This window comes from Heteronotia binoei, chromosome 6 (assembly GCF_032191835.1).
Source record: "Heteronotia binoei isolate CCM8104 ecotype False Entrance Well chromosome 6, APGP_CSIRO_Hbin_v1, whole genome shotgun sequence".
In the NCBI taxonomy this organism is placed as follows: Eukaryota; Metazoa; Chordata; class Lepidosauria; order Squamata; family Gekkonidae; genus Heteronotia; species Heteronotia binoei.
The window spans coordinates 79,040,088-79,063,703 of NC_083228.1; the positions used below are offsets into that span (position 1 = coordinate 79,040,088).

A 23,616-nucleotide genomic window follows, 5' to 3' on the forward strand; every position below is an offset into this window, starting at 1 on the left:
GGTGGAAATGACCATGAGATTGTTCTTATATAGTGTCCTCTGAATGGATGTAGTCATTATTTTTGTCCCACTTTTCCCCCAAGGGAGCTCAAGGTGGTGAGCACGGGGTTCTCCCTCAGAACAATACTGTGTGGTAGGTTAGGCTGAAGGAGTTAAAGTTATCTCGTTATCTTCATGGTTGAATGGGGATTCGAACTTAGATCTCTCCAGCGCTAGTATAACATTCTTAATGACATCATATTTGTCATCAAATGAAATGTTGCCCATGCCAGGCAAAAGAGTCCTATTATAACTGTATAGAAGCCTGCATACTGTATGTTATTCTTTAGGCAATTGTTCTCATATGTGAAACAGCATTGGCCTTTTATTTTGCCAGTATTATATGTTGATGCAAACAGTTCGTTTCCACCTATTAATTGCAGCAATGCTATTGCCTAACTTTTCATGTTCCTTCTGCATATGTTGTTGGCTGTTCTTTATTATATGAAACACTTTGTTCTTGTTCCATTTGATTTTTTTACTTATTTTACCCACCCCCGCCACTCCAATTCTTTGTGGATCCATATACAATGAAACATTAATTTGAGTTAATTTAGGGTGTGAGCATCCCCAAAGTGGGGCTTCCCTTTAAAAAAAACAGGCATACGATTGGAGAGTCTGTGGAGTAGCTTCTATATTGTAACGTCATCCTGAACTGTTGTGACTGATCAGGACTGCCTCATAGATATCCTTTGTAGTGGCTCCCACTTCGCGGAACGGCCTGCCTGAGAGGTCACAAAGGCTCCCACACTTCTATCATTCCACAAAATGTACACAACAAACATGTTCAGGAGGGCATTTTAACAAAGAGATAAGAACTAGTAGAATTTAACCATTTAGGAGGATGCCTTTATAATGTAGGAATGAGATTTGCTTGCTGGCCATCATTTGTATAACTTATTCATTAAAGAATGACAGTCTAAGGCAGCTGACCTGCCATGCACTGAGCCAGTTACATTATTAGCAAATGTTGCTTCCAGTTCATGCACTGTGTTAAATGGAGCTGAGCCAACACAGGTGATTATTTACACTGCCTCTCATCAGTTAGCTCTCAAGGTGATGAATAAAACTAAACATTGCAATGCAAAGATCTCGGGGCGAAATTTTGTATTTTATGTAATTCTGTGATCCTTTTTCCTGACTTTTCCTTTAACAGAATATAAGTGCTGGGACTGACATGGCAAGAAAAGGGTTACTTAACCTTTTCTTCTTGTCCCATTTTCTCACCCCACAGTGTGTACAGGTACCTGTGGACATGTGGATGTGGGAAAATAGAGTTCCTTTATGTGTCTTTCTTTAAGAATATACAGTAAGCCCTGCTATATCAGACCAGTAGCCCATCAAACCAGTAATCCAGCATCCTATTTCACACAATGCCCTCAAAAACCTACAAAGAGGACATAAAGGTCAAGGTCTTCCCCTGACGTTGCCCCCCCTCCCCCAGCATTGGTATTCTGAGGTTAACTTTCTCTGGAATCACTATGGATGGTAGCCATTGATGGACCTCTCCATAAAATCTGCCAATCCCTTTTTAAAGCTATCAGAGCTACAACCTAGGAAAGTTTGATCCACAAAGTTTGACACATAAGCCAGGCATACCACCTGTGGCAACAGCAGTGGCAACTGCCTTAAAGCCACAGTTGCCCACATGCTGAGAAATAATGATATGCTATTTTATAATACTTTAAAATATGATCATTTCTTTGCTGTCTGCAGAGAGATAACAAATGGATAAAGAGATTATAGAAAGTGTGTAACCTACTTTCAGGGACAGCACAGCTTATAAACAGAACATTCTATCCAAGCTGTTCAATTTTCACCTTTCTTTAGCCATACATACACAGTAAGGAGTTTGTCTCCCTTCACTCTGGGAGACTTCCATCACAATGGAATTTTGGAGAGGATTTTCAAAGAGAAAGTCACACCCCTCGTGTTGAGTCTTATACTGGTACTCTGTTGAGCCTTATACACCCACTCTTTGATGTGGGCAATGTGGAAGTTGATTTCTCTCAGGCGTCCTTTGTCTCCTTCAGCAACGCTGGCAGCATGGGGAAGGCAACTAGCATTTGCGCATCAGTATACATGAGTCCAAAGTGTTGGAGATTATTTCATCTCCAGTCATGGTATCATCCAAATCAGCCACTCTGCACACATCATAATTTATTTAGTAGGGGGTATACAGCCTTGGCATCAATTATTGGAGGACCAGGCAAACCCTTATCCAACTTGTCAAAATCTGAGGTATCCTTCTCCTCCACCTTAGAATGAGAAGTTGAAGCAAAAGTGTCTTGTCCGTTACTAAGACTTTAATGTAGGTAGTTGAATCAATGGCAACTCTTTACAAGTCTGGAGTCTTTGGACCAGTTTGGTGGTTATAAGAAGAGCAATGGAGATATACATTTAAGTAACCATGGTGATAGTGGTTCAAGACACCATGGCTCTTAGGAAAACTTTCAACTGGGATTTAGGAGAAGATCCCTGAAGTTGGAGGCAGGGCTTTTTTGGAGCAGGAACACAGTTCTGTCAGGGGATGCAGACTTATATATACAAATGAGTTCCTGCTGGGCTTTTGCTACAAAAAAAGTCCTGGTTTGAGGTCTGGGGATAAAATACTGCCAGTTAATGATCTTCCGGAATCAGAATGGTTTTTTAAATCACCTCCATGATCATCCAGCGGTATTGAGTAGTGGGAACACATGAGGAACCTTCTGCCACAGAAGCCAGGACATTGACTAGCTCATGTTAAAACAGTCATTTTCAAGGTCCCCAAGCCAAACCAGGTATTTCTGATTCATTCATTTTTATTTTCACAAATGATATGAGGATAATGCCTTTTAGTTTGAGATGTGTCACTAATGTGTGAAGTGAAGTGCCTAAATATGGTGCTCTCTGTGCTGCTGTTTTAATCACACCCAGCCCACCAGCATGTAAACACTAATGCTTGGCACACACAACTAGAACCACAAAGGTGGCCACTGATCACTTGTCCCAAAGGATTGCACTGTAAATTCAGAGGGAGCCTGCACAGGAACAAGCCTAGTAAGAGCAAGAGACAGCTGTTTCGTTTCTGTTTCTCACAGAAAAAAATATTTCCATGAAGTGTAATGTTTGGAAAATGTCTTAAGATCCTGGATCACGCTTTCAGCACATTCTACTGTGTTAATGCTGCTGCTGTCTATATTGGGAGAGATAGTTCAGGAAAGAAGAGGGAGGCATGAGTAAAGGAGACATTTTGGAATGTAGGAGAATTTATAAAATGTAAGTGTGCTAGGAGAAGAACATGAAAAACATGGAGAGATAAATGCAGCTGTGACCTGCACAAGATAGTGGCAGGGATCCTGTGACAGATTTACAGTATTAAATGCCCAAACTATGGGTGCTGCTTCTTGATCTTTGATATGGTATAGATCTAAGAACCAAATTTTAATGTGCAAGGAACAGAATTAAGTCTTTTCAGACAAGTGATATAGGAATTAAGCTTGCACATCTAAGTGAGTAACAAGAGTGAGCAGAATAGTACAAACTTCCTGCAGAGAGAATAAAACTACCTCTGGCAATGGGACAATACTCCCTGGTGGAGTAGAGTTCAACTAAAAAGTATGCAGAGGAAATGCAGCTTTGCCTCCACAGTGAGGATGTTGGGGGAAGGAATGAATCCTAGATAAACAGCATTTCTTCTGCCTCAGGTCCACATGTGTCAACACCCATGTCTTCAAACCACTTCCATGATCCATATGGAAATAAATAGACAGGTCTCTAGGGAATTAAGGTTACTTTGGAGGCTGTAACATGGAAGCAGAGCAGGACATCTGGACTAGCACTACTTTTGCCATAACAGAAAGCTATTTTACAATGACAGTTTCCTATACAGGTAATCTCCAAGTAGGAAGTATATGTGAATGATCTTGGTGTAATATATGAAGGGTAATGCTAGCATTTTTCCTGCTGAGAGACTATGGATTCATGGACAAATTTGTGGAGGACAGGGTTATCAATGGATACTCATCATTATGTAAATCTACTCCTTCCAGTATGCCTCAGTACATTTATATCAGCTGCTGGGAAGCATGGGTCATTCTGCATGTGGGCTTCCTAGAGGCAGCTGGCCAGCCACTGTGTGAACAGAATGCTGGATTTGGTGGGCCCTCAGTCTGATCCAGCTTGGCTGGCACATTTGCCTAAACACTGGAAGGGATAAAGCTGCCTCACCCTCTCAGAGAACTGCCCCTGTCTTGTGAGCTGCAGAACACCCATTCTGGGCAGACAAATTTTGTCTCCGCCCTCCCCCCCCCAGGTTGTTTGTTGCCTCGTAGCTCAGACCCCTGCCCTAAGAAGTGGACCTGTGCCTGAACTTCTAAGCATAGCTACTTTTTATCAAAACAAATTATATCCTGCCTTTCCTTATGGTTAAAGGCAGCTTACAGTAACAATTAAAGCATCCCCAGCTCAAACCAAAGATAAAATTGCAAGCTCCAAATCAGATGGCTATAGGTGCAGGTTTACTTTATCTCCCTTCCTCTTTAGCCTATTGCCTTCTTTCATGAGTGATGTTACACTCATGTAAGTGCTTGGAATATTTTGTTCCTTATGACAAGCTTGCTCAAACTAGATACTGTATTGAAAACTTGGGGGGGGGGATTGTTTCAGTATGCTAATTCTGCAGTCCTGATTTTTGTTTTATTGTTTCTCATTTAATTTTAGGCAGATTCTCAGTGATCCTTTGAGTCTTGTAGGGATAACTTGTCAAAGATCCCATAAAGCCATTAGTGTAGGTCAGTGCACAGATTGGGTGTGTTCCCTTAAGAAAGATGTAGAATCTAAGACAGCAGTGCAAAGTGGAAGAAAATGAAGGATAGCTGGTTAGCAAGTTTCAGTTTTGTCCCAAGGAAGACAACAAGTAAACTGAGGAAGCCAAGGAGAAGAGACTATAAGCTGGAGAACTGCCTGACATGACCTAAGCAAAACAGGTAAGTTCCTCAGATCAGGATTGGAAAAACTTTGCGTTCAAATTCAGATTTATAGACTCCTCTTCAGACCTATGACAGAACAAGGTAAATCCCCCAAAAGCTTTATTTCCTAGAGCAGCAGGAAGGAGAGATAAGATATTATAGCATTGGGAAAAGTGCAGAAAAGGGCAACTAGAATGTTTAAAGAGTTGGAACAGTTTTCCTGTGAAGAAAGATTAAAGTGCTTGGGGCTCTTTAGCTTGAAGAAACAACGACTGAGGGATGATATGATAGAGGTTGACAAGATTATACATTGGATACAGAAGGTAGAGAAAGAAGTACTTTTTTCCCTTTCTCACAATACAAGAACTTGTGGGCACTCAATTAAATTGCTGAGCAGTTAGGTTAGAACAGATAAAAAGAAGTATTTCTTCACCCAAAGAGTGATTAACACATGGAATTCACTGCCAAAGGAGGTAGTGGCAGCTACAAGCATAGACATCTTCAAGAGAAGACTGGATAAACATATGGAACTGAGGTCCATCAGTGGCTATTAGCCGCAAGGTATAGATGGAACTCTCTGTCTGGGGCAAGAGATGCTCTGTATTCTTGGTGATTGGGGGCGGGGACAACAGTGGGAGGACTTCTAATGTCCTGGCTCCACTGGTGGACATCCTGATGGCACCTGGTTTTGGACTGGGTGTGCCATTGGCCTGATCCAACATGGCTTCTCTTATGTTCTTAAGCTCCCAGCATGTGCAAAAGATGTCAGAATCTTGCCCTGGAAAGGAAGAAAAAATATTCCCCAGTACCTGAGAGGACCCACAGTCAGACTCCACTTTGCCTGTACTATGTAACAGCAGTGAATTAAGCACACAGGCCCAAGGCCAAGGCAGGGCCTTGCACCATAAGGTTCCTATCTGGCCATGTCACACACTATTAAACCCAGATCTGAAACAGGATCTAGGGGAATGGAACATACTGAGCCTAGGATATCACAAGCCTCTTCCTCCTATAAATAGGAACCATTTTCCAGCACAGAGTAACTCACATTTTTGGCAGTGAATTGGACAATAAAAGCAGATGAAGATTATCCTATTACCAACATTTTAAACAATGAGCAGCTAACTGCATTCTGATAGAATTTTAACCCCATTGCCTTCTGAGCCCTTGACTCTTGGGTATGGATGGGAAGACGAGCAAACTTTGAAGAAATCCATCCTCCCTGACTCCAAAAGCATGGAGCTAACATTTACCTTCCCAAATGCTTTGCAATTCACAGCATCATGGTATGATCAAACCAGTGTTCAAATTAGCTTTGCTGAACCACAGGGTAAGCTTGTTGACACTGAAGAGTTGCTGGGAAAAATTAACAAAAACACGTGCAACTTGTAAATGAGAGGAAAACATGAAGAGCAGCTTCCAAACAGGTGCAGCTGATTATCCCAGGCAATTCTGTGCCGAAAAGGGGGGGGGGTGGGGAGACTATTTTCTTCACAACTTTTAAAAGGACTATGAACTTCCAGATAATAGGAAGTCCCAGAAGCTTTCCAAAAAGTGTTTTCTCATACGGCATACCTGGTGTGACAGCTGTTTCTTTGCAGCTATGGGGGAGTTGTGGTTTTCCATTTGTGAAAATTCAAGTGAAATCTATCATTTTTTGGAAAGCTACTAGGTCCCGGGGTTCTCAAATATCTTTACAGGTTGAACACTTGGAAAGGATTCAAGGCTCCAATCAGTGCTGGAATATGGGGAAATGTTTAACTCTAAGAAACAGTATATAAAATAAGCTGTTTCTCTGCTTGATGATTATTTCAGGATTGACTAATGACTTGTCCTGGTGCCAGACACCTTCGAGATGACTCAGGAGGCTCATTTCAAAAGCTCATGTCCATGGCATTCCATCAAATGGAGACTCTTTTTCTCTGCTAAACCTCTAAACCTGGGAATTCAGAGCCAGGACAAGCATAAATGAACTGTTGGACACCAAGACCAAACACTCCTCAATGTGATCATGCAATTAAATCATCTAACAATTCCATCCACAATGGCTGACAATGGGGAGAAAGACGTTCTTAAAAGGAAGTAAGCTGTGGCAGTGTTCAGCTGCAGCCATTCCTGGGTGATCCCTGAATACATGCCAGGTTGCAGTTAGTCTTCTCATTCCATAATCTAATCTTCCTTAGGGGAGGTGTTTGAACACTGAAGGTCAGCAGCTTTAACTTGATTCCGACAGAGCCAGCCTTTCTTCTTTGTATGTTCCTTGGAGTTTGTTTGGGGTTTTTTTAGATCCCTCCTTTCCTGCCACTGCACTGGAGCAGTTTACAGTGAGAAAAGCAGCTTATAATACAAAAGGGAAGAAGAGATAGGGAAGTAATCTCTAGCAAGCTCAAGTGCCTGCTGTTATATCAACACAGTATATTTAGATATTCAAGAGCTTCTGGTTAGCCTTTCTCGTTAATGGCAAAAAAACAAAAACAAACCACAAAGTGCCTTTTATTAAGGTTAGTCAAAATGATACAAAACAGCACAAGCTTTTGAGTTCTTTAGAACACTTCTTCAAGCTGGTTATTATAAAACCAAAAGGGAGAAAATGTTTCAAGGCCATTGTGTAGTTTGTACAAAATGCCCTGCAGATTAGCACTGGGGGTTAATAGTCAATTGCACCCTTGCTGTGTTGGAAACTGTCACACAGCAGGGAACCTGGAAGGGCCTTCTACTGGCTGCTACTATTCTGGTAAGGGTCATCTGGGAGGGCCCAGAGCACCCACCCAACCCCTGTGTCTTCCTTATTAACAGATACCTTTTAAACATGACCAAGGAGACTTCAGGACCCATGCAGTTTAACAACAAGAAATTTATTATGAATGTTCAAAAACAAACAAGTGGGTAATAAAACTTTTGGTACACAGTGAATATAGAAAAGAGTAAAGGTTGGTGTAAATAAATAAACAACCAAGACACATCTGACTGGATGTTCCCTTCCTCTGATACCAAAGGCTCACCCTCCTTGAGTGAGGGAACCCTCCTGCTGCAGCTGCTCCAGAGAGCATTCCTCCCCTGTCTGTAGCCTTTCTAGAGAGAACAAACTTCCTTTCCATACAGAACTTTTATGCTTTCCTTCCAAGTTCTAACTCCTCTTGGCTAGTTTTCCCTCCAAAACTCATCCAATCAGAGGGACAGAAAGAATCCAGGGAGATGTTAGCCTCTGTATCTACTATGCAGGCTTCTCCTTGCCCTCTAGGCTGCGCTAGGTCTCAGATCATGATGGGTAGAATGACAGATGCCATGGTAAACATAGAAACTAAGTTAATCAAGCTTAGTGACTGTTAAAATGGTTTCTATATCCATGTAACAATCCCCCAGTCATTATGCTTAGCAAACACTTTGGGGGGGGGGAGGGGGGTTTCAGCTAAGAGATGGTAGACAGCATCCCTCATCAGCTGCAAATTTCTTACAGGAACAGATAAATAACAATGGAAACGACTTAATAAATATTAATAATAAATATTAATTTTCTGATATTTGTTTGCCAGAATTCAGCAATGATTAAAGATACTCAAGGCTTTGCAATGGTCTGCAAATAAAGTTTTGATTCTGTTTGTCCACAGAAGTGCTTTACTTTGGCACTATGCACTTTTTGGCTCACTGAAAGATCCTGGTCCTGCATGAATGCCAGAAGAATACATTCTGCAGCAGAGGGTATAGTATGAGCTGAAGCTAGGCTTAGGATCCAGCTTAAATCTTTGGTGTAGACTTTGCTATGGGATACACGTATTGTTGTCTATTCTGTTCCGATCTTTTAGAAATCACAGGGCAGCTTTATATCTTCTCAGTTTAATTGCTGCTCCAGGATTTAGATGCTCCCAGAGCAATTGCTTAGCACTATAGTCTCAAGAAGTTCAGTGTCAGAGTGGCCAACTGATCGCTTGTTATCATTAATCTCACGGGTATCATTTTTGGATATCATAATTAGCCTCTCTGCTAATTTTGGTGGTGCTTAAGCTGCAGTCAGAATACACTTGTTACAGTTGAATGCAGGTGTCGGTATTTCTTTTGATATAGGTGCATATTAGATAAGGTTGGAGTTTTAATCAGGTATTTTCTAGGCAGGGACATGAAAGCTCATTGTATGCCATAGTACAATTAGCATGCTATATGGCTGTTGTCTGGAGAAACTAGGAAGGAATCAACTGAATGCTTACTTTATCAACTATACATTTTTGAAACTCTAGTTCTGGCAAGTTGATTAACCTCAGATTACATATGTATTTGAGAAAGTTCTTCCTTATAAGATTACCTAGCAGGACACTAAAAAGTGGTTAGAATCTACAGGCACATTGCAAGAATTCAGTGTAGATGTTGTACTCTGCCATAGAAAACAGTTCAGCTCTGGCCTCTTCCATGGCTTGCTGGCCACTTCAATAATTTTGCTCTTCTCAAACATTTACACATTTATCTTCATTTTAAGTATCACAGAGTGGGCCTTTATGTTGGAGACTTCCTATCTTGGCAACAGATGCTGCTCCTGAGAGCTGATAAAATTCTTTCTTTACTTATTGAGAGGCGGCAGTATTCTCTCCAGGCCAGGGTGGAACTTTCAAGAAACACTGTGTATCATTTGCTGATTTCCTTGTCAGTAAAAACAAACCCAAACATCTGGAAAGAGAGAGTTCTTTTTCCAAACTACATGTGGATTTCATTTTAGAACAGGCTTAGAAAGGTCTTTTGCTTCTTCTTCTTCTTCTCTCTCTCTCTCGCCCCCCCCCCCAAAGGATTTTGACACTTGTTTTGAACTGAACAACAAAAAATACCCAGAAGAACAAAGCAGAGTCAAGTAGCACCTTTAAGATCAACAAAGTTTTATTCAGAATGTAAGCTTTTGTGTGCTCTAAGCACACTTCATCAAACAGCAGGATGGAATGGCAAGCAGTCCTAAATATAGAGAAAGTGAGCAGCTTAGGACTGCTTGCCATGCCATCCTACTGTCTGATGAAGTGTGCTTAAAGCACACAAAAGCTTACATTCTGAATAAAATTTTGTTGGTCTTAAAAGGTGCTACTTGACTCTGCTTTGTTCTACTTTTCAGACCAACACAGCTGCCCACCTGGAAATACCCAGAAAAGAAACTGAGCATCAGTACATACCCATTCATAGAGAGACTATTATTTGCAAGTAACTGATAAATTCTGTTCCTTCCAAGCCTTTCCTACTCTTCTTCACACCTTACCAATTAGTGTATAGGTGCACTAGTGACAATGCCATGTGTGATCTTTTGGTGTTATGTCTCCATTCTGGGCCTCTGCCAGCAGAATTACAATAGCGTTTGTTGCTTTGTTTCTGCTCACCATTGTGGCTTGAGAGGTAAATGATCAGCTGTCTACTCATTAAAGTGTAGAACTGCTGAGGAGAATGGAAAAGCCTGGACCACCCAGTCTCCTGAGCCAGCCATGGACAGCTTGTACACTTCCAATGTCAGGAGAGGTTTACTTTGTTGGATTCTATATGATTCTATCCAAATGAAACTTTTTTATGTTGCTCCCTTCCCCACCCCAACTATTTGTTTCTTCCAGAGAATCTAGTTATAGGTTGGCTCTGATGTATCAATTATCTCCCTTTTGTTGCAGATGCACAAACAGTGACAATGTCATCCAAGACAAGTGAAGACTGAATCTACAGGCTAAAAACCAGATGTTTCCCAATCTTTCTTAGCAAGCCGTATTTTATCTATAGCTTTCCCCTGAATTTATAGCCAATGAAGAGATGTTACTACATTAGCTCATGGAGGGGGTGAATGATAAAACAAGAGAGGAAGAGCCAGACAAGGCCCGGAGAAGCTATCCAGAGCACTGCAATCGGAGAAGCGTGACGAATGGGCAGTGCTGCCGCCGCCGGCTCCAACAGAACAGCAGATTGGCTGGTTTGAAGTGATTGGCCACAGCTGGAGGCAGCATTGCACACACGCCATCTGGAGTTCCTTAAAGGAGCTTCCCCAGGTGATCCAGTCTAGGGAGCTCCCAGCAGAGGGAAGAAAAGGAGCAACTGAACATCCCCAGTGAATCCATCCCTAGTGCTCCTTAATTACTTAATGGAAGATTGTTGGAATCTGCTTTAGCTTCCCCCTTCAAAGCTGTTGCTTTTGCAGCCTTGCCAGTGGGTTCACATTTCCTCCTAAAAGGGTTTTCCCCCTTCCCTCTTGTTTCTTCCAAGTAATTCAGTAAGTGCAGTTCCTGACACAGTGTCCCAGAAATGCTAGAAAGAGCAAAGGTGATACACCTCTCAAATGTATTCCTCTCCCAGTATCTGTCAACTGTCTGTCCAAAATACATTGCCAACCAGAGCCTGAAGTTCATTGATAGGCAGTGGCATTCCATGAGATTCCAAACATGTCATTAACGTAGTAATGGTAGAACCCAGAAAGGAATCCAGGTAAAAAGATTAACATGCATAATCACACCCTTATGATTTGGAATTTGTCCCAGGAAGAAGACATGGGCTGGATATCCTCCTGAACCCAGTCCATGCTAATAATTGGTCTAGTACACAAGAGACTGACTTTATTGTTCTGTCCCAGTGAGTAGAATTATCTGAAGCCCTTGTGATGGTAGAAGGATAACACCGCTCCAGGCTTTCCACCTTGCAGTTGTTCTAAATAAATAATGCAAAAAGACAACCAGAAATTTGAAAGTCAAGTCTAGAAGCTTCTCCTCACTGGGAGCCTAAGGCCTTCCAAGATGGCAGTTCACTTGATGCCACTTTCTTTGGGACTCATAGTGCAATAATCGATCAAATGGGCTTCAGTCTTTTAAAATGTCAGATCAGAACAGTAGGAAGAACTGTAGATCATGAAGGCACAGACAGATGGGAAAGTGGTTGAGAATGAAGCAAAGTGCTTGAGTCAGACTGTGTTTCTAGCAGCAGGTAGTGCCCCCACTGATTACGGCAACCCCTGTGGCCACTTGAATGAGAATCCAGATGCAAACTCACCCACTGTTCCTTCTTCCTTTGCTTTTCCTTCTAAGTTGTGCAGGAATCCCAGCAATAAAGAATTGATCTGTCATCAGGAACGTGTCCCTCAAGGCATGGATGAAAGAATGAGCAATGACCCCATCAGCACCATGACCACAGCATTCCTTCCTCTCAGGAACTCCAGCAGCTTACAGATACCATTGCATGCTTTTTTCCCCCCATAAGAGGCAGCTTTCCCTCCATTGTAACAAAATCTTACCTTAAGATTGGCCGAGAGTGCCCCCTGTATGAAACTGTCTATGAATGGAGTTTTAACATATGGACTCAAGCTACAGTCCTAACCACATTTACTGAGAAATACAGCTCCCTAAGTTCAGTAAAACTTGCCTTTGAGTAAGGCTGAAAAGGAGATGTTTCCAGCTGGTGACTGAGCAAAAGCCCAAGTTGCTTTCAATAACAATACAAGAGTTTGCAGAGATATTAGGGTTATCTGAACAGAACCTGCTGTTAGGTGATATGTAAAGTAGCTTTCAGCAGCTACTGATACCATTCAGAAAGCAGGTTACCACAACAATGTCCAAATCTCAATTGTGGAATAGAAAACAAATTTTGCCATATATAGATGCTTTATTTGGTTAATATAGCAGAGCTTTGCCAGGTCATAGAAGAGTAATACTGAGTGCAGTAAATAAATCTCCCAGTAAGTATATTGCAAAAAAAGGTAAATTTACATTTAGTCAAGTAGATTCAGTTCACATTCAGGTGGCAGTCAAAAGAAGAGAAAGAAGCCTAATCTAAAGAATACTTTTCCTATAACAAATGGCCAGTTTGTCCAGCATTGTGTGTGTGGGAGTATGAGGGCACTGTATGTAAAAGAGAGACCTGCAGAGACTCCATGGAAAGCCTGTGTGCCCCAGGAAATTAAGTTCTGAGCACAGAACTGCTAGCACACATCTGATCAAAAGGCCCTGTGGCAGCCATGTGGGGAACACAAAGCCTTTGTAATATGTGAAGTGGCCCTCACTCAGTGAGGATGGATAAATGAAGCAGCAGCTGTGGTGTCCTTCTTTCTACCCATGCGCACTAGCATTAGGTCTTTCCAAAGGCTGTAAGAAAAATGGCAGATCTAAATGGACTCGCAACCCGGCAGGCTGTGAGCCCCTCTGTGACTCACCTGAGAATCTCAACACATGGGATGAAGACCATAGCCATACATAATATCTGGGAACTTTGCTACAACCCATTCAGACCAATCACCCATCACACCACATACAGGGCTCAGCAAGGTACATGATCACTGTACATAAGCATTATTTACTAGAAGCTGTTTTCACCTCTTGGCTCCATTCTACAAACTCCTTAGGGTTGCCAAGTCCAGCTCATGAGAGGACACCTGTAATTTAAGTGGCTGCATATGAAGAAAAAGTCAGCCAGGGCTGAGGTCAGACGCACATAAACTGACGAGATGGGCATGGATGAAAGCCAGGTGCATGTCAGATTTTATGCGGTTGTCCAAACATCAGCATCTGGCAATGGTCGTTGGCTCGTTCGTGTCCCAAACTGCCACGACTGAGATGCGGACTTTTTTGATAGTACATTAAATCCGGAATAAGAATGCTTCCAACGACTCCCGCGCGTACTTTCTATGTTTGAACGCTCCATTGTAGCCAACTCGTCGCAAGTGCACATCCGCTTCCCTGCGAGAGCCCACTCCAAATGATATCATTGCGCCAGCAATTGTTGACTCAGCCTTCCAACCTTCCGAGGTCGGTAAAATATGTACCCAGCTTGCTGGGGGGGGGGGGGGGAAGTATAGATGACTGGGGAAGGCAATGGCAAACCACCCCCTAAAAGGTCTGCCATGAAAACTTTGTGAAAGCAGCATCACCCCAAAGTCAAAAACGACTGGTGCTTGCACAGGGGACCTTTCCTACATGTGGGGGGGAGGAAGATGACCCACCTTTGCCGTCTCCTCGCCAAGCAGAGAGACAGCAAAGAGAGTTGCCGTGCTCCCCCCCCCCCATTTAGACACCATGGCGGGGTGTTTAAATGGGGGAGAGGAAGATCCCCCACCTTTGCTTTCTCCCCGCCAGGCGAAGAGACAGCAAAGAGAGTTGCCATGCTCCCCCCCTTATTTAAACACCACAGTGGCGTGTTTAAATGGGGGGGGAGGAAGATCACCTACCTTTGCTGTCTCCCCGCCAGGCGGAGAGACAGCAAAGTAAGTAAGTAAAGTAAGTAAAGTAAAATTTTATTTATATCCCGCCCTCCCCCGCCACGCAGGCTCAGGGCGGCTAACAACAGCAAAACAACAATACATTTAACAAAACATTAAATTAACCCCAAACCGATTAATACATTAGTTAAATCTAAAAACATTAAGTTAGATCTGACAGTACCGTTATTAGTCGACGCTATGCCTGTCAGTTTGTGAATGATGGCGGAAAGAGAGCTCCTGGGCTTCCCCTTCCTTTCTGGGTGTTTAAATGGGGGGGGGGGGCAAATCGCCCACCTTTTCTGGCACCTTTAAAAAAAAAAAAGCCAAGCACAATATCCCACGTACTGCGCTTCTGCGAGTGTGGAATGCCATCTCAAAAAATGAGGTCTGGTTGAGACCTCTGATCAACCAGTGACAGGACCAACGCTGCTTGGAACTGAAGGATGGAGGGATGTCTGATCAGGAAATTCATTGTAAAAAAGCTGCGGGATATAATAGCGATGGGTTAGGGATGAATTTAATGGTGAGTGTGACCGTGGCCCAGGTGTTTCTCCTGTTATTGCTGCATAGTGATTGGGAAAGCTGCACCTGATGAAGCTCAATCTGTTAGGCTGCTCTTGAAGGAACAGTGGTCTCCTAGGCTGAGTTTGATCTAGAAATTCTAATTACATTTCTATCACATGCCTCTTTATGGTTATACCTTTTCCACCCATTTTCGTCCATATCCTTAACAGCAGAATTTCACTAAATCTTCTATAAGGAAACTCTCTTTTCCCAGTAACTAAGAGCAAAAAGTGAAGAAAATATAGCTGTTCATCCATAACAAGCCCAACTCTCCTTTGCTTCTTGAGCACTGAACATTTCACTATTACTCAGCTTCATGAACCTACTAAACTGCCTTATATTGTGCCAGATCAGTCATCCATCAAACCTTTAGTATTGGTTCTCCATCCCTTTAGACACAGATGCTTCCCAGAGCTGATACCTGAAATCCTTTAAATAGCAACTGAACTGTGACTGCATGGATGCATAGTATGTGTTGTATTGAGCACTGCCCTCCCCAGTCAAAAAAGGAAACCTGTTACAGCCTCAGTACGAACTGGTTCTGATTCTTCAGCTACTTCTTCCCTGCCCTCTTTTATTTGTATATCCCTTTGAATTCACTTTGTTCTTGTGGTTCAGACCTTCATGTTTAAACTCCCCTCACTGTCTTCCTCCCATATTCACATCTCTTAACCTTTACATTAAAACTGCCCTCACTGTCCTCCTCCCATATTCACATCTCTATCAATCACTTCTGAGACTCTTCCAAAAGTCCATTAGTAGCATCTTTTAAAAGATAAAGATGTTTCATATTATGGCCTGGGAAAAGCACAATAAGAAAATACAGGCATTATCACAAAAAAGCATCAAATGTCACCTCTATTTTTCCATCATGTAGGGATGCCAGCCTCCAGGTGGGGCCTGGGGAACTCCTGGAAGTACAGATCATCTCCAGACTTCAAAGATCAGTTCCCCTGGAGGAAATGGATGCTTTGGAGGGTAAACTCTATGGTACCTGACTGAAGTTCCTGTCCTCCCCAGGCTCCACCCCCAAATCTCCAGTGGCTGGGGGGACTTGGCAACCCTAAAAGATTCCAATAAAAGTGTCCGAATTATCACCACAAACAAGGTGGCACCCAAAGTGTTAATACAACAATTATACATGTTCATTTAATAAAGTTATGTATGAACTTTGGAGCTCATATTCTAATCTATAGGTGCCAATGGTAGCCAGAAAGGTTGTAAAAGCTTTTCTTGAAATGTCACTCCATGACATCAACGCACTGTCATCAAGATAAGTAAGGGGAGGAAAGGGGTCAGAGAGCAAAGTGGGGGGAGAGGAAACACCATTAGGAGAGATTCCAAATGGACTTTTCACCATGAGATGTGAACAGATACTGAAAATATTCAAAACAAATGGGATGTAAACATAATCATTGTGCATAGTGGGAAAACAAAATGGACCCTGTTGAGAAGAGTATGTAGCAATTTTAAGTAGAAAGACTGTTTTAGATAGAATCTGGAACTGGTTTGCACATACATGTTCTTAACTCATGGACTGTAGCCTCAACTAATGCATACCTGTACAAGCCATCCCAGATTAATCACCTTCACATTACTCATTATCAACTTAAAGACAATACTTTGCATGGTAGGAAACACAGAAGCTCCTCAGGATCACCAAGTATTCATGTTATTTATTTGTTATATTTGTAGCCCACCTTTTTACCTGAGACCCGAGGTAGATAACACAGTATAAAACAATGCAGTCCATTAGCATGAGATATCTAGTAAGCAATGCATGAGCCACACTTAAGTGCATGTCCCATTACTGGGGCCACTTTGGTGTAGTGGCCCCAGTTTGGCTTTGAGAGCCAGTTTGGTATAGTGGTTAAGTGCATGGACTCTTATCTGGGAGAACTGGGTTTGATTTCCCCACTCCTCCACTTGCACCTCCTGGAATGGCCTTGGATTAGCCATAGCTCTGGCAGAGGTTGTCCTTGAAAGGGCAGCTGCTGTGAGAACCCTCTCAGCCACACCCACCTCACAGGGTGTCTGTTGTGGGGGGAGAAGATAAAGGAGACTGTAAACTGCTCTCTGATTCAGCGAGAAGGGCGGGGTATAAATCAGCAATTCTTCTTCTTACTGGAGGTTGGTTAGAACTACAACAGTTTAGCTCATGTCCTGTTCTTTGGTCATGAACAGAGAGTCTATTTTTTCACAGTCTGTTTACCTGTTCATCAACCTGTTTTTGGCTATTTAGTAAGGTGGTTTACCTTATTCTCTCCTAACAACACTGTACAATCAATATTTGTGTATGCATGAGGTTCTCATGCAACCCAGCTGAGTTGTATTCCATACGTTCTTGTTGTGTTGCAGGCCTGCTCAGCTGGCAATTGTTTAAATAGACAAGTGAATCCATCCTAAAGCATATATGTGTGCATACACACACACACACACAATATACTGTAACATTGATAGCTGTCAGTCTATTGGATCAGCACTGTTTTCACAGATGTTCAGTTTTGTGAAAACCAAATGCAAACTCATTCAAAATAATTCAATGCCAAACTGAAAAGACCCAGAGATCACCCCTGAACACAGTAAGTATGACCATCAAACACTCCAGACATAAAATTTCTGGCTTCCCTGAATCAAACTAATAAAACATGTGACAAATTTTGTATTATGTTGCATATTCACCACTTCCTGCAAACTAAAGATGGGAAAACAGAATACTTTTATATTGTACACTAGCCATACAAAATATATGTGTCTAAATCAGTCATGTATTTCAAGCAAACTGTTTCCCATACACATTCTGTAACTTGGGAGATATTCCATGAAATATAAGCAATTTTAATATTCCACTAACAGATTCCTTTTTTGAGAGCCAGTTTGATGTAGTGGTTAACTGTGTGGACTTTTATCTGGGAGAGCCGGGTTTGATTCCCCACTCCCCCATTTGCACCTGCTGGAATGACCTTGGATCAGCCATAGCTCTGGCAGAGGTTGTCCTTGAACGGGCAGCTGCTGTGAGAGTACTCTCAGCCCCACCCACCTCACAGGGTGTCTGTTGTGGGGGAGGAAGATAAAGGAGATTGTAAGCCGCTCTGAGATTTGGAGTGGAGGGCGGGATGTAAATCCAATATCATCATCTTCTTTTCATCACAGTCCCTTTCTTACAAGTAGGTGACTGAAGATGCTCGCATTTCTTTTTCAGTGTGTCTTACAGAAAGATCACATTGTACCTTACCAATGAGATTAGAAAATCCTAGATGCAGTCAAGAAACAACCCAAAACTGAATTCCCCAGCTGGTCCCACTCCCCATCAATGTGCCAGTTGACTGAAAGAACTTTGGAAAGAGAGTGGAAGATATATATTAAAATCTGACTTACTAAACTGAAGGTTTGGCAAACTGAACTTATTTCCATTTGATATTTAAATACTACTTTCCCCCTCAAAAGCAGCAGAATTGACATTACTGGGATATACAGCTATATTGCTACTAATGAGAAGACATCTCCATTCTTGCATCCCAAGCACATCAAGGAAGAGCAGCATTTGGTGGTAGACCAGACTGCAAGCAAGAAAGAGAGCTCTTCTGGTACCAAACCGTTTTTTAAGCTTTTCAGAAGAAAGGGAGATACTATGAAATAGCTGAGGTTATAGTAGAGAAGATAAGTAAGGGCTTTGCAGAACACATGCCAGTCCCAATCCAGACAGATCAGCAATGGTTGCCTGGCCAACTTGCCAGATAATGCACTCCCCACACTATTTGTTGCAGGATATGATCATGGCAACCTCAGCACATCTGGCTGCCATTAATGAGCCTGCAGTCAGGTCATGTCCTTTCAGGCTGTAAATTCCTCCTTCGGGCAGCCCTAACAGAAGCACTACAGGGGCCACTAGGTTCTTGCCTGCAAGACAACAGTGAAATGTTCATTTCACCCTTTTCAAGGAAGCGATTAGTTAAATCAGCATGAGGCTTCCAAAGCAGGCACAGAGCCGGATGTCTGCACACACGGGGCCAAGAGCCACGTGCTGGGGGAGCATTTCACAGCCACAGCTTAGGCTCCAAAATAGGATAAATGTGAAGGATAGCAATCAGTTAACATATTTTGCCACATTATCTTTTTACCAACTAATCAACTAATGGATTTCCTTTAGATAAATGTGCATGTTATCCCTTAGAAACAAAGATGCTTCTTTGTTATATTGAAACATGTTAAAATCCTTTAACTATGTTTTGCTTATTACTCTGTATTAGGCAAGGCCTCCAATAATTATCTTTTTCATTCCCAATTATTATTAAATACCAGAACAAATAACCTCAAAAACGATTAATATTTTTAATTTGCAATTGCACAAGTTAAAATCCACCCCCTCCAGTTAGTCAACTAAAGCTGATTAATTCTCTGATTAAAATTCATTCCTAATAAATATAGCTTTTAATGAAAAGGTGACAGACCTTGTGGAATGCAGAAGGAGGCACAACAGTAACCAGTCTACACCCATTTAGAAAAGACTGCATACTTCCAAAATGCATTATACCAGTAATTGATTCCAAAAGGGTCTGCCGAATTCTGGTCTTGCTAGGAAATATGTTTTCCTTTTCCTTTAAATAGTATTCAAAGCTAGGACTCCATGTTGCTCTAAACTCAACTATTTGGAAAGCCCCATGCAGAGCACACCAGGGCATTAGTGACTGCAAGAACCTGAGATGGTATAATGGATGTTTCAGACTTGTGCCCATGTAGGGGGCATGGTGTCGTGTTCATGCTCTGGGCCTGCTGTAGCTGAAGCTGGAAATAAATTATTCCCAAGGCCCAAAAGGAAAGTAATCTGGTAGAATTTGCTTGTCCTGATAGCATGTATTGTTACTTTCTCATAAGAAACAATGTACCCTACCAGTACCTTTCTGATAGTGGCGGACTTTGATCCAAATGTCATGGGTAAATTATGACAAGAAGGTCATGTCTTGCAATGGAGGAACCAGCTGTGACAGACTTCAGTTTCTTCCAACACTACAATTTTAGTCAATTGGGTTAGGATTCTTTTTAAAAAATGTTTCCCACAGTGTTCATGCTCAAATTCAGATTTACATATTAAAAAGCTTTCTATATTGATAAATCTAGTAAGCAAAATGTTTTTACTCTCCACTATTACATTTCTGTCTTCTACATGTAAATCAGTCTCCAATGCAATAAAATAAAGTATATGCAAAATTTTGTGCATATGTTTTTATGTGCATTTTTCTGGGGAAGGGGGTGATTGTATTCATCAAATTCTCAAATGGATCCATGACCCCAAAAAGGTTAACTATCTCAGCTCTCAGGGTCTCCACAGAACCCTGTGATTCTGCAAGACTCTACACTTTCATACAGAAACTTGAAGAAAGGGGAGGGAAGGAAGCCATGGGATATTTCTTGGTAATCTCAAGATTCACTATTAACAAACAGTGCAAAGCCCATAATGTGGATATATACTGAGTTAGTCAATAGAACTGAAGACAGATGGCCACTGAAAGATATAGTACTCTCCACAGTCAAAGCCACAAATTGAGTAATATCAGAGTCTAAGAACTTCTAGAAAGAGTAATTGTTGAAGCCAATTATACCATTAAAAAGTCTTGGGCAGTTCAGTTAAAAGCACATGCTTTGATTCAAGCAAAGACTTACCTTGTGCAGTATTCCTAATTTGGGTGTTTGAATCATCAAAAATCTATTAACATTCTAATGCTCATATTAATTTTGTATTAGAATGTTCATTGATTTTTGAGGATTCTTATATTCTTTTAAACTATCTCTCCACTTCTTGGAGGCTAACCAAAGGTCAACAGAAATGGACCCTCCATGTCCTTACTACAGCTGAAAGACTCATATTGCAACACTGGAAAGATAAAAGCCTCCAGTAAATCAACAGATTGAGGACCTCAGAATTCTATTAGCATTTGAACACATGGCATATAAACAGCAACTGTATGTGGACTTATTTTTAGATATTTGAAAATCATTTATAGAAAATTATGTATAGATCCAGCACCACTGTTGTTATAATTTTGTCTTGTCTTTATTTTTGTTTTCTTTTTAAGGTCTTACTTGTTGGATTTTAGTTTCCCCCCCTTGTTCTTTTTCTTCTGCTGTTTTGAAATAAATAAATAAAAAGAATAAAGAAGACACTAATAGAATGGCTGAAGTAGAAGGAAACTCCCCTGCCGTGCAGAACAACAACAACAATATAGTTCCTTCAGTGAGCTTGGGTTTCATGCTTACTCCTCCATCTTATCCTGACAACAATCCTGTGAAGTAAGTTTGGGTAAGCAAGAGACAGAGTGACCGACACAAAGTTACCCAGTGAGCTTCAGGTGTGCTTGGGGGTTTACATACAGGTCTCTCAGCTTGAGCCACAAAGGAAAGGAGGGGATATAAATACATTTTAAAAATAAGTCAGTACATAAACACTCCTGTCACTCATTCAGATTACCCTAATTGTCAGTGTGTGATGAGGTGGGGTGGCAGCAATTCCCTCCTTGTCATGTGCTGAAAGACCACGAGATGGATCAGCAGCTAGATGACCACTGCCAAGTGTAACGCCCTGGGAATGCATTGCACAACAAAGGCTGATCAGGTGCCCAGTTAGGGTCTTTAACAAAGGCAACAGCACTGTCTTTGCACACAATCCTGTTTGACCATATGAAAAAACCTCTAAATTTAAAAATAAAATAAAATTGAGTGAGGATATAGAAGCAAGACCTTTTAGACTAGATTTGTCATTTTGGGGGGTCTAATTCTCATATGGAGTTCTGTAAGACATGATAATAGTGGTAGCCACATACCAGCATGAAGTCCCACTCATGGCCCAGGCTGCTTGGCTGTCCCCAGCTCTTTTGTGCAAGCCAGTAAACGTTTGAGTTTAGATCTAGAGGGTGCAGGTATAGTTACCTTCCCAGCATCAGACAGCTCATCTTCCTCATGCAACCCGAAAGACAGAATCCATTATAGAAAAGAGAAATATTTATATGTTTTTATCTACTTCCAAGTAAATATTATGTTCTACCCTCAGAGAACACAGAGCCAAGCTCCATTTATGAAATCAGAGATTAAACTTCCTAACAATTATCAGGTTGCATCAATCCAGCCCAGGGCGACTGGAAGGTTATCCACGCAACTTTCTGCTGTAGATAGACTCTGCTTCAGAAAAACACCTGGAGCTGAAACCCTCCATCTTCCTCCCCCATAAACATACTTTAAAAGGCCAAGAGCCCTAATAACCAGGTGCCCCACATGCATCAGATCGCTGGCAAAAAATGCAAGCAATGCTCTAGGCCTCTTTGAAACAGCATTGAAGAACAGTGCAGGAGAGAAAGAATCTTTCCTTGGAGGGGGGAGTTTGTTTAATGGAGAGTAAGCAAGTTGTCAGGGAAGATTCCAAGAGCTCAAGTGGGAATAAACAGCTAAGGGGATTGTGTTACCAGGAATGAGAAATGGCTTGAAGGGATCCTGCTCAAACATCAGCCAGGCTCAATTCATCACAGCTAGGTTTCTTTTTCAAGCTCCTAGTTTGATGAGATTCTATCCTGCTAAGGTTGGTTCTGTTAACTTTCCAGGGTAAAATGGACATTTGTGTCACAAAAACCTGAGAAACTTGGGGAGAATGTTATCCTCAGCCTCTCTTCTGAGGATTTGTGGCAACAATCTGAATACCTCTTGGTGGGGATTTTCACTGCCACCCACTGGTCAGAGGTGGGAGAACTGGACCTTTCTGTTCCTTCCTCTCACTGGCCAGACAAGACATAATCAATTTACAAGCTTTATGCAGCTCTCCCATTTACCTCACAGCCTGTCAGTCATTTCAGGACCCATTTCATGGATAATTCAAACAACACCCATAACAGTAACAGCCACTCAACTCCATCTGGGCCATTATCTCTTTTATATTTGCTCTTTAATATTTACTGGGTTCACCCAAAGTGCATGTGCTGCTTTGGCTTCAAGGACACCAAATTTAGTAATTGCTCCATCCCTTCTGCTGAGGCCAATGGGAGCAGAGAGAATGGAAAGAGGCTTTTTAAAAGCATGCACAGACAAAAATATGCATCTCCATTGCAGCAACAAAAACCATGTAAAGGTCTGAAGAGAGCTTCTGCTAGGTTTCTGCTAATCCTCCCCTTCTGCCCCCAAACAAGCAAACCTTAAAGAAATGAAACAGCAGCTGCCTCTGAAGAAAAGAGCATCCTAGTTCTGAACCTCTCAAGGAGACTTATGTCAGAGATGCCAAATCAGAATTTTTGAAATAAGGGACCACTAAGATCTTACAAAACAATTTTATTTGGTCCCAGACTGCCCTATAATATTTTAATCACTATATGGTCAAAAAGGGGAAAGAAATTTGTTTTTAATACTATCTCTCCTTGGATGTGAAGGAGTTGAGTCATGTAGCATAATACTTGTCTGCTCCCTAGGACACTGTCTAAAGAACTGAATGGCTCTTTACAATAGGGAAAATGTCACCCCTTGCTTAGGCCTAGGAAGCATAAAATAAGGGATAATTATTTATGAGTGATATCTTTCCATTAAAAGATATTGAAGCACTCTGGTCTCTCCTGAAATGCAATGCTGTCAATCAGGATGATGGGATAGTAGTCCATGAAGAGATGTTGTTAGAGTAGCAAGAAAATATATATGTCATGGAGCCGCTATTGTCCCCTTCAAATTAAAACATATCTATTAATTCTTAGTGCTAACAGGGTCGTAGTCATAGACCAAGACTTCCTTCTGCAATCACGACCCAAGAAATTGATAGGTGAAGGAAGCCAAATCCATTCCTGCTGTAACTTGCTATAACTTGAAATCATCTAGCCCGGAGAACCAGAATTCCCCAGTTTTTCTCACTATTTA

At 41.7% G+C, this 23,616-nt stretch overlaps 1 protein-coding gene across 1 annotated transcript in view; it reads right to left on the minus strand.

Annotated features, from left to right (window-relative positions):
* HPSE2 (heparanase 2 (inactive)) overlaps positions 1 to 23,616 on the minus strand; it is a 234,123-nt gene that overhangs the window by 177,833 nt on the left and 32,674 nt on the right. The window lies entirely within an intron of this gene.